A 9,860-nucleotide genomic window follows, 5' to 3' on the forward strand; every position below is an offset into this window, starting at 1 on the left:
TGTTGTGATGAATTGTCCAATACTAAGTACTGACGTGTTAGCCATTACAGCTAATTCGGTTAAATTACTCAAATGATAAAACACATTTTAATACATTGGGAATAGTTTGTTTGTTTTTGTTTTTACATTTAGTTCCATAAAAAACTGTGGGGCATTAAGTTGAATTTATGGTTTAAAGAATACCGTAATTAGACTGGCCAGTTGGCGTGTTGTATTCTCACATATCACCACTAGATGCTATCTACTTTACTGTCTGATAGTGTACTGACTTTGGTCTGACAGAAGGAGCCTAGAAAGCCCAGGTGAGCCTAAACAAAGGCCAGGTGAAGGGAAGGGGAAACAGATTTCACAGCTGCCATCCACTGGTGAAAAAAACAAACTTATTACAGTAATAAACTAAAGCGAATGGTTGCTTTAAGTAGAATTTTGGCTTTATACGTGTAAGTCTGGAATTTCTGAAGTTAAGTTGTGTACTGCTAAAACTGATCAAAATGATATCAACTCCAATTGAACCAGTGTGTGTATGCTAATATCTTTGAGTGCCACTCAAGTTTTGACAGTTCTGAGTTCCCCTTATTGTTTCCATAAGTTTTTTGAAAAATGTCAAAGATCTCATTTCTGTGCTGAAGTTTGTTCCTGAGCTGCACTTGTAACAGACTTGGTCGACTCTGTGTGGGTGTGTGCATTTTCTTGTAGCACTTTTAATACTTATAACACTCTTTCAAAATAACCTTGACTAAGAATCTTGAGACCTGTTTTCATTTTGCTTTGTACACATCACCATAAAAGGAAACATTTTATGCTTGATGATCTAACATACATAGATCATTATTTTGCCTTCTGTTCTTTGTAAAAAACAATATTGATCTCTGCAGTGGCTAAACAGGCTAATTAAAAGAAAGAATTGAAAAGCCCTGCCTCGTCATAGCAGCATTTCATCATAATTTTCAAATATGTTTTTTATATAGAGGCTACATGACATTTTTGAACCCTATAAGTATATTAACTTCTCGGGTTCTTTTGAAGACAACACAGTAGGACGTGCATTTACCTTGTATAACCCATAGTCTGAATGTTTTGAATAATTTGAAGTACAGACTTGTGTACAAAAAGCCCACAAACTTTCAATACACCAGATTACTTGCCAATTTTTTTCAATTAAATATGCTGATCTAATATTACTACAAGTACAAAGTTTTTTTCAATGATCCACCTCCACCTCCCCTGAAAGAGTTTATAAAATAAATTTAAATCCGGCAACAAGCGCAGGTTCTAGAGGTTCTGTGAGGCTCTGTGCCTTTTGTTAAGCCTCCAAGACAATCAGTGCACTGTGACTTGTTGGTGCACATGAACATCAAACATTTTCAACAAATCAACTGAATTTCTAACATATTTTAGCCCTGAAACTTCACAAATTCTCCATTGAAATGAATGGGACTGCAGCTAACGCGAAGTGCCTCCAAAAAAAGGGAGCACAGTTTTCTAGCATTTACAGGTAAAAGTGGGAGGGGCAGAATAACATCAATAAGAGAACTGAATCATTGCAAGTACAAAGCAGTGGGTGGAGATAGGGGGTAGGTGAAAACACATTTTCTGAGCACTGAAGCCTCAATTGCAAAACAATACAAGATTACTGAATCAATCAATTGAAATACAACTTTAAGCTAATGATGACAGAACAATGTAAAACTAATTAAAGCATTTCCCCTTTAAGAAGAATAAGAAGAAATGTATTTTCCAGCTTTAAATCAGTTCAAATAAGGCTTATTGAGTCTCGATCAGCAGCTGCTCTGCTGAATTTGTGCATGGTTTTTCTTGTCCTGTCCGTTGGATGTTTGTAAGCAGAGAGGCAGAGGTCACATCTCCTGTTGAATATAAAACACTATGTACTCCGCACCATCTGCTACAACTGCCTTATTCACCAGACCAAAAACACACCAGCCCACCATATCCAACACAGCCCTAATTTCATCAACATATTCAGGAAAGATACATGGAACAGCAAAGGTTAGTGGGGGTACTTCGAAATTTGAATATAGCGACATTATCTCTAGAGATTTTGTAAATGGCACAGATACACTATAATGCATGTTATACTGTAATTTATATCTAATGTAAGACCTGCTTTAGTATCAATGGGTTTTGGAGTGATGAAAAATGATTCGAAACACAATATTCTGTTCAATGATGAAAAGTCCTTAAAGTGATTGCTGGAAAACAGGAAGCTGTAACTCAAGTTAAATAAGTTACATCTTTTCATTTGGATCACTGTCAAATCATCATTTACCATCATACTTTTTCAATTTGAAAAAATAAATAAATACAATAATTTAAAAGTTAAACACCCAATCCATAATGTAATAAAAGGTAGAAACAGAAGTGTTTTTTTTAGTATATGATCACAGACTGGCCACAGAAGTCTATGGGTAAAATGCAGTATCCACATAAGCAAACCAGACCCCACTGGAGAATCAAACTTGGGACTTCCTTGTAATGAGGCAGAAGCACTAACCACCATGGCACCCTGTTGCCTAACTCATTCTGTGCTATTCACTTCAGCTTTTAGTAGTCCTAATGTTTTGGATTAGTATTAAATTAGTGTAATAATGATTTCCCAGATTTATCTAACATGTCATCACCAAATAGGCCCTTTTATGTGGTGTTCTTTTTGTATAACCTTTGAGATCAGGTAACACACAAATTCACAGTTTTGGAGTTTGTGAGCGCTGTCTTTAGAAAATTTCAGCAGCATAAACCCAAAAACAGAATATGAAAGCAAAAAGGTACAACATGTCAAAGCTAATTTAACCTTAAGATTATTATTTTTTTTTAAATGAAGTCTATTGCTCCACACTCGGCAGGTTTGCTTTTCTCACATCCTACACAGTTTTAACACAAAGCAAGTGGAAAATACTGTTAGCTCTATCGCAACAAGCTTTTAAAAGTACTTTCTACCTAAATTATTGACTACATGAATTAAAAAGTACTTGGGTAAAAGTATTTGTCCATCATTACTACTGCTAAGTACCTGCATCTCCAGTAACCATACAATGCTGCTACAACATCAATTACTACAAACAGTAGTATCACTACTACTGCTATCATAATTAGTATATTTGCCATCGTACCAGTGAGGTTAAAGCAAAATAGACCACAAATAATACCACAAATAATTTTAAAGGCGCACTATGCAACTTTTCTAGTGGGAGGTCTGCCATCTGTTTGTCACCATGTAAATGTTATTGGATTGGTCGTAATGTTCCACAGTTTGACATAATAATATATATCTTGGTCTTAGAGGGTACAGGCTTCCCTCTCCTTATATTTGACTTGTAAGTTGGTGTGGTGACAGCGAATGCAAGTTTAACGCCATGATGTGTAACATTCCTGGCAAAGCAATAAAATCTGCTTGTAGATTTGGTAGATCCACCACCAGAAAAGTTAGTCTTTTTCTAGCTCTGAAACACCATAGAAACACACAAAGAAACATCTATATCCACATAGCTGCTGCTGGTATAAAATGCATTGAAAGTTTGGACCTACTGTGTGATTGTGGTTTTCATTTTTCCTTCTTCATGCTCTGGAGCTGCTCTCCCGCTGACTCTGTGCTCCCTCTGCAAAGACACAAACGTTATTGGACTTGTAAATATATTTATTTCACAGTGTGCTGAATGTTTCACGAGACTTTTATTGTACCATCCATATACAACTGTGGTTTGGCTGGCCTTTTTGTCTTTACATAGTCAACATCATGGCCCACTGCTGCTCTGTAGAATTAAATCATTAACGTGGGATATTATGCAAAATAATAAAATACAACTAAAAACAATGTAGTATTTCTTTCATATTACTACCATTGCTCTTGACCAATTAACAAATACACGGTAAAGATATTTGGTGCCTTGGTAAAAGTAAGTTGTATTGTAAGGTATAATTATGTAATTTTCAAATTTGCATTTTTTTTATGGTTTCGGTGGTCCTGCGACCAAAGACCATATCGACTGTATATATTACAATTTGCACACTGACAACAGCCAGAGGGCGCTCTAGGCTTGTGTGCCAGTATCTGCTACTACTATTATTTCTGTACCACTGTCACTTCGCCCTACTGTGCATGTCTCCTGCAGAAAGAACTGCTGTCCTCTCTGTGTCAAGTCAGTTGATGGCACCATTACCACTAAAAATTTAACATCGAAACAAACTTATAAAGACAACTGAGAAGACTGAACACAAATACCCCCAAAAAGAAAATCACATTTTGCAGATTACAAGCTGCAAGTAGCGAAATATGCAGCCAAAAACGGTAATCGAGCAGCAGAAAGAAAGTTTGGAGTTAGCGAGAAACTTGAGGGACTGACAAAAAGCACAGATGGAGAACACAGCTTCAGAGTAACCGGGAGAACCCACGATGCAATTGTCCTTTAAATCATTCGATGGATCGACAAAGCCTGAACTTCAGTGACACCGAAACCATCCTGTGAGGATTCAGAAAGGCTGGAATAATTCTAACTGAAACTGATGCTGAGTCTGACGACAGCTACGCAGAAGAAGAAGCGGAGCTCCGTTTACCTCCAGAGGTTGCGAAATTGCTCAGAAGTGACACAGAGGAAGAATTCAATGGGTTTAGTGATTTGGAGTAAGATGGAGAGTTTTGTAAACTTGTCATGTTATGTTGTTGATGCCTATAATTTGCCTTACAAGATGAAATGTTGGTTTGTGGTGTGCGACTTATAGTCCAGTGCGACATATATGTTTTTTTTATCTTCTTCATTACACATTTTTTGGTTGGTGCGTCTGAAAAATATGGTACTGCATATAGTACTAAGATTAGCAGTAGCGGTTGCTAAAGGTCTACTATGTAGCATTTCTAGTGGAGGGTCTACCACCTGCTTGTCTCATGGAAATGTTATTGTTTTACCTGGAACTTTCCATACAGTGGCCACGTTTACGTGATGTTTCTTAATTCTGCATTAATTATTTAGAATTAAATAATTCAGAATTAAATTATTCTCCTTCGAGTTTACATGGAAATAATAATTCCAATCAAAACCATAATATCAAATATAAAATACTAATTATTATTATTATTATTATTATTATTATTATTATTATTATTATTATTAGGGATTACGTTTTTGCCTTAAACATATTCACTTCAAACAGGGGTCTTCAAGCTTTTACCTCTGGTGAGCTCCTTTACAAAACAAAAATGCCGGAGAGCTAGTAATTTTAGTGGTCACAAGAAACAGTAAATACAGCCTCAAGTGGGAACAGTTAGATTTAAAACATAAACCCTTATCCAGTTATTAAATAGAACAAAATCACATATCAAAATGATATATTTACCATATCCAAAATTTATCAAAATTGTTATTCAGCACAATATGTATAATTCAGAAATCCCTTGATGAGCTGCTTGGAAGGGGGTGGAGAGATAAAAGTTGGAGACCCCTGACTGAATCTAGTCAAGACCACTATTAACCATTTACTATTACATATCATTGTTGTATTCAGTCCTGTTTTGGTCCCTTCTGTTGTGTTTGCTTTGTTGTCCCCGCCTCACTCTCTCTGCTTTAGGAGCTCTACAGCCTTCAGTGAGGCCCATCTGGCTGCTGGCCGCTCTGGACTCACTCACCGTGGGCTTGGGTTTCCTGTGAGAAACATTAAAGCTCCGGGACCTGTAATAGGGAAGAAACCGATCATCTGCTACAGCCAGGTAGTCAGTAGAGACTGATAAGTCCCTTCTGGCTGGTATTTTTGGTTGTACTGGTGAAGGAATGTCTGGGATGGTTTCTACAAATCTTTCTTGCTGTTCATCTTTTCTTGAAGAGTCTTGAAATTGAGCTACAGTTCTAACAGTTAAACTTTCAGAATTTGTCCAGAGACACTTAGATGTTGTTTATATTCTAAATTTGCTGGCCACTGGTTTGGTGTTTGGCTAACCTGCTCCAATACTGATTTGTAGTCCACTTGGATAGTCACCAGGTTATTTTGGATTGTAGCTGATGCTTAGTTCTCTTCTTTGTACGGTAATTACACCTTCAGGAGGGTCATATCTCAGACTTAGTTCTTTGTGGAGAAGAACCAACTGGAATATCAAATGTTGGAGTTACTCTCTGTGGTTCCTCTGGCTCATCTGGAGGGCTCATTATCATTGTACTCATTGACCTACTTGACCTGATTTGTCTGTTATTCATTTTCATATGTTGACAAAATAGTAACGTGAACATTTTAAGACCAAAATGATGAGTCTGACTACATCATCACTCCTCTCTCTGTCAATGGCAGCCGGAGTCGATGGGTCCGGAAACACGTCTATGCTCACTTCATAGTTGGAATGCCGTGGCTAACAGATTAGCTATGTCCATTTATATGATCTATAGTGAGACCAGAGGAATACCTATGTCCAGGAAGATTGGCTGCTCTGGGGTGACTTTGGTGTGTTCATCACTGGACAACTGCTGCTCGTCCTCCTTCTCCCTGAAGTACTCCTCCACATACTGCAAACTCGTACAAGTTTTTCAGCTCCTCGGGATTCAGCCTCAACTCTGGGAAGAAAAACAGAACATCATATTCATGTTTTAAGTCTGTGCTCTGTTCATCCCCATCCAAAACCTCCTTGGATTACATTCTGTACTCTTTTGACAAACAGTCGACCGATTATCTGTGTAGATTTGAGACCATATTGACAAATAAAGTTACTGTAGCTGATTGTAATACTGTAATTTAGAGAGTATACACACTGAGGCTGCTGTCCTTCTCATCTAGCTCCCCTCCTGTCTCTTTTTGGCACAGAACTTGAACAATTTGCTCTGGAGGATGTACAGGTGACTGAGGAAGAAAAATGGGGCGGTCGCGGAACATCATGATGATCTGGTATCTCTGGAACTTCCACACCTGGTTCGAGATGGACTTCATCTTAAAGAATGTGTTGCTGTTGGAAATGGAGAGTTCCAAATGAATGAAACTGAACTCTAAATAGCAACTTTACTGTAAATATTCTACATCTCTAGAGCATTGTTTACCAAAGACTGGATCGCAATAGATTTTTTGTGGGTCACCTTGTCACGATCTGCATGTAGGTCTGCAATATACAGTTCTGACACATGAGAGAACTAGTGAGTCAGCGGATCCTATCTGTTGAATTGAGAAATGCTTGCTTGGTTGTACAAAAAGAAGGGTGATAAATCAGCAAAGGCTGGTGCACTTCAGGGAAGCGAGGGGAGTCAGGACCCAATCCGCAATGAAGCTGATATGAGTGTGGTTGGCATTGAAAATATAGATGGAAATGAGGCTAGCATTAACGCTGTTAAGCAGGGATCAGAGCCTCTAGCAAAGAAAATTACTTGCAAGGCCATACAGCCAATTTTTTGAATTATGGCTTTATAAATTGTGCTGGTCCTAACCAGGATGCAAGGCCAGTGTGTGTCATCTGCAGTGAAAAACTGGCAAACGAGAGTCTGAAACCAACTAAACTTAAGAGACATTTGGAAACGCTACACCCTGATTTGACGGACAAACCCTTAGATTTTTGCTGGTTATTGTTGGTTCAGTTACTGTTTTTCATTGTTTAAAGCTTGAGTAATACTAATTGTTCAGTTCAATTGTTGTGTTGTTGTTAAGGTTAGGGTTACGTTTAGAGTTGGGCCTAGCGTTAGGGTTGGGGTTTGGGGTTAGCCTTGTAGTTGGGGTTTATGGTTATTTTGTTTGCGGGGTGCGGCATGCGCTGGGCGAGGGCTGTTTGACGTCGCTTGCGGCTTTAATTTAAATTCCTTTCAGTGTAGGTTAGAAAAAACAAGTCATACTAAGAAATATACTTACGATTAATGGGCAACAATAAGATAAACCTGGATGAGTACAGAATTACTATTTTGGCAAAGCCTGATTCAGTTCATATTTGTGGATGGAGTCGCCATGCGAACAGCTGATTCTCAACAACAATTGTGTTCCCCCTCTTTGATCCACTCTTCATTTACATATACAGTGGCTATACCGCAAGCTACGGACAACAAAACAAAACAAATCCTGGCCTTTTACATAGCACCCACTTTATATTCAGGGCATATTTGAATGTAATATGTTGTGCGTCTCTCCTCTTGACATTTTGAGGTCTATCTTGCATTGTTTTCTGCCTCTACAAGGATGAACTGTCTCCATACATAAAGTTCAACTGCATTAACCTAATGTAACACACTCCAGTAACCCTTTAAAAAACGCCTGATCTTAACACATGCAGCATCTCATGTACGGTGCGTCATATGAAAGGAGGAAAAAATGAAATTGAAAAACCTTGAGAGATGGAGTGGGCTACAGCAAGATACAGTGTAGATAAGAACAAAAGAATGGACATGTGTGGACAACATGTGATGCAATCAGATTCATTCAACTTATCTCTTGCCATTGTCAGAAAGAGAGAAAAAATAGAAATAAGCCCGATGCAGGATGGATGTGGGTGGTATCCAAGCAACAAGGCAGGTCCGCTTCTCCTCCTGCAAAAGTCTGCAAGCTTTATGAGTTTACATCCATTCATTTGCTGAGTAAGAGTCTTGACTATTCATTTAGTCATGCAAAAGTATCACCCTTTTCCAGAACATATGATCAGGCAGGTTTTTGTTTTTAGTGTTTGGTGATAATTTCACAAGGACAGTAGGGGTCTATGTAGCTGATTCACAGGTTCCAGAAGGTTTCCAAACTGAAAATCCAAAAATGTTGAACTGTGTTGTTTGCATTTTTGTGCCAAGACCTTACACTGTTAAAATTATGGTTTAAAGTTCTTTCAACTGAAAACTACCACATTTTAAGAACTGAAAAATTACATCATTAAGGTAAAGCTATTGTACAAAAAAAATCGTCTAATAGTTGTGCTGATAGACAAGAGTTTGAACTTTCTGGCAGTCTTTAAAATATATTTTGATTGATGTATGTGCACAAAACCCTAAGAAAAACCACCTGTTGAATCAATATTGCAAGAAGCTACAAGCATGAGCCACAAAACATTAATAATAAATGATATTTATTCTTCCTCTACAGTTTAACTTTTTACAGTACATAAATATTTTTCTTCCAGTCTCAAATCTACATATTTCTAAATCCAACAAGCACTATATACATACATGTATTAATTATTCATTATAATTTATTATGATCATTATAAATGGAAGATGCTGCAACAAGGCACTCAAGGACAGTTTTCCCAGCATCAGATACAGGGAGTCCTGAGAGTACGTGAGCACTTGCCATGGGGTTCTTGGAATGATTTCAGATTTATAAGAAAGGTATCACTGAAAGGTATTTCAATGTCTAATGTTCTCTCTAGTATTTTTTATTTATATATTTATATATGGCGTCGGTTTTATAATTACTAAAGAAACACCAATAACTTAGACAATATTTAAGAACTACTTGAGCCAAAAAATGTTGGGAATCACTGTACCATAGGAGATCATATCTATAATGACCTTGTAGACATAACCCATAGAAATTTACACATACAGCTACTACATAAGTACTACGAAATTCCAATCTTACTTTTATTATTTGCTGAATAGGAGCTTGGTCCTATGGGTGTCCTGCAAATTAATGTAGCCACATTTGCAAGCAGGGTTCTCATCTCCATGCCATACACAATTAGAGATTGTTCTACCTGAGCAAAAAAGCCATTTCTATGTCAAATGTAAACGTAATTTGTTTTTGAGTGACCATAATATCCACTGGCTTTAAGCAAATCCCAGGAGATGTAACATAAGTGTTCCAGCACTTCAGTTTATTCATTCAACTGTGATCAATTGAAAATACACTAAAATACACAGACAGGGGTTGGTGACTCTGGCTGCACCTGATCGCTATCCCTAAGTTAAAAG

Source organism: Boleophthalmus pectinirostris, unplaced genomic scaffold, assembly GCF_026225935.1.
Source record: "Boleophthalmus pectinirostris isolate CB_2022bp ecotype Guang Dong unplaced genomic scaffold, ASM2622593v1 HiC_scaffold_1, whole genome shotgun sequence".
Taxonomy (NCBI): domain Eukaryota; kingdom Metazoa; phylum Chordata; class Actinopteri; order Gobiiformes; family Gobiidae; genus Boleophthalmus; species Boleophthalmus pectinirostris.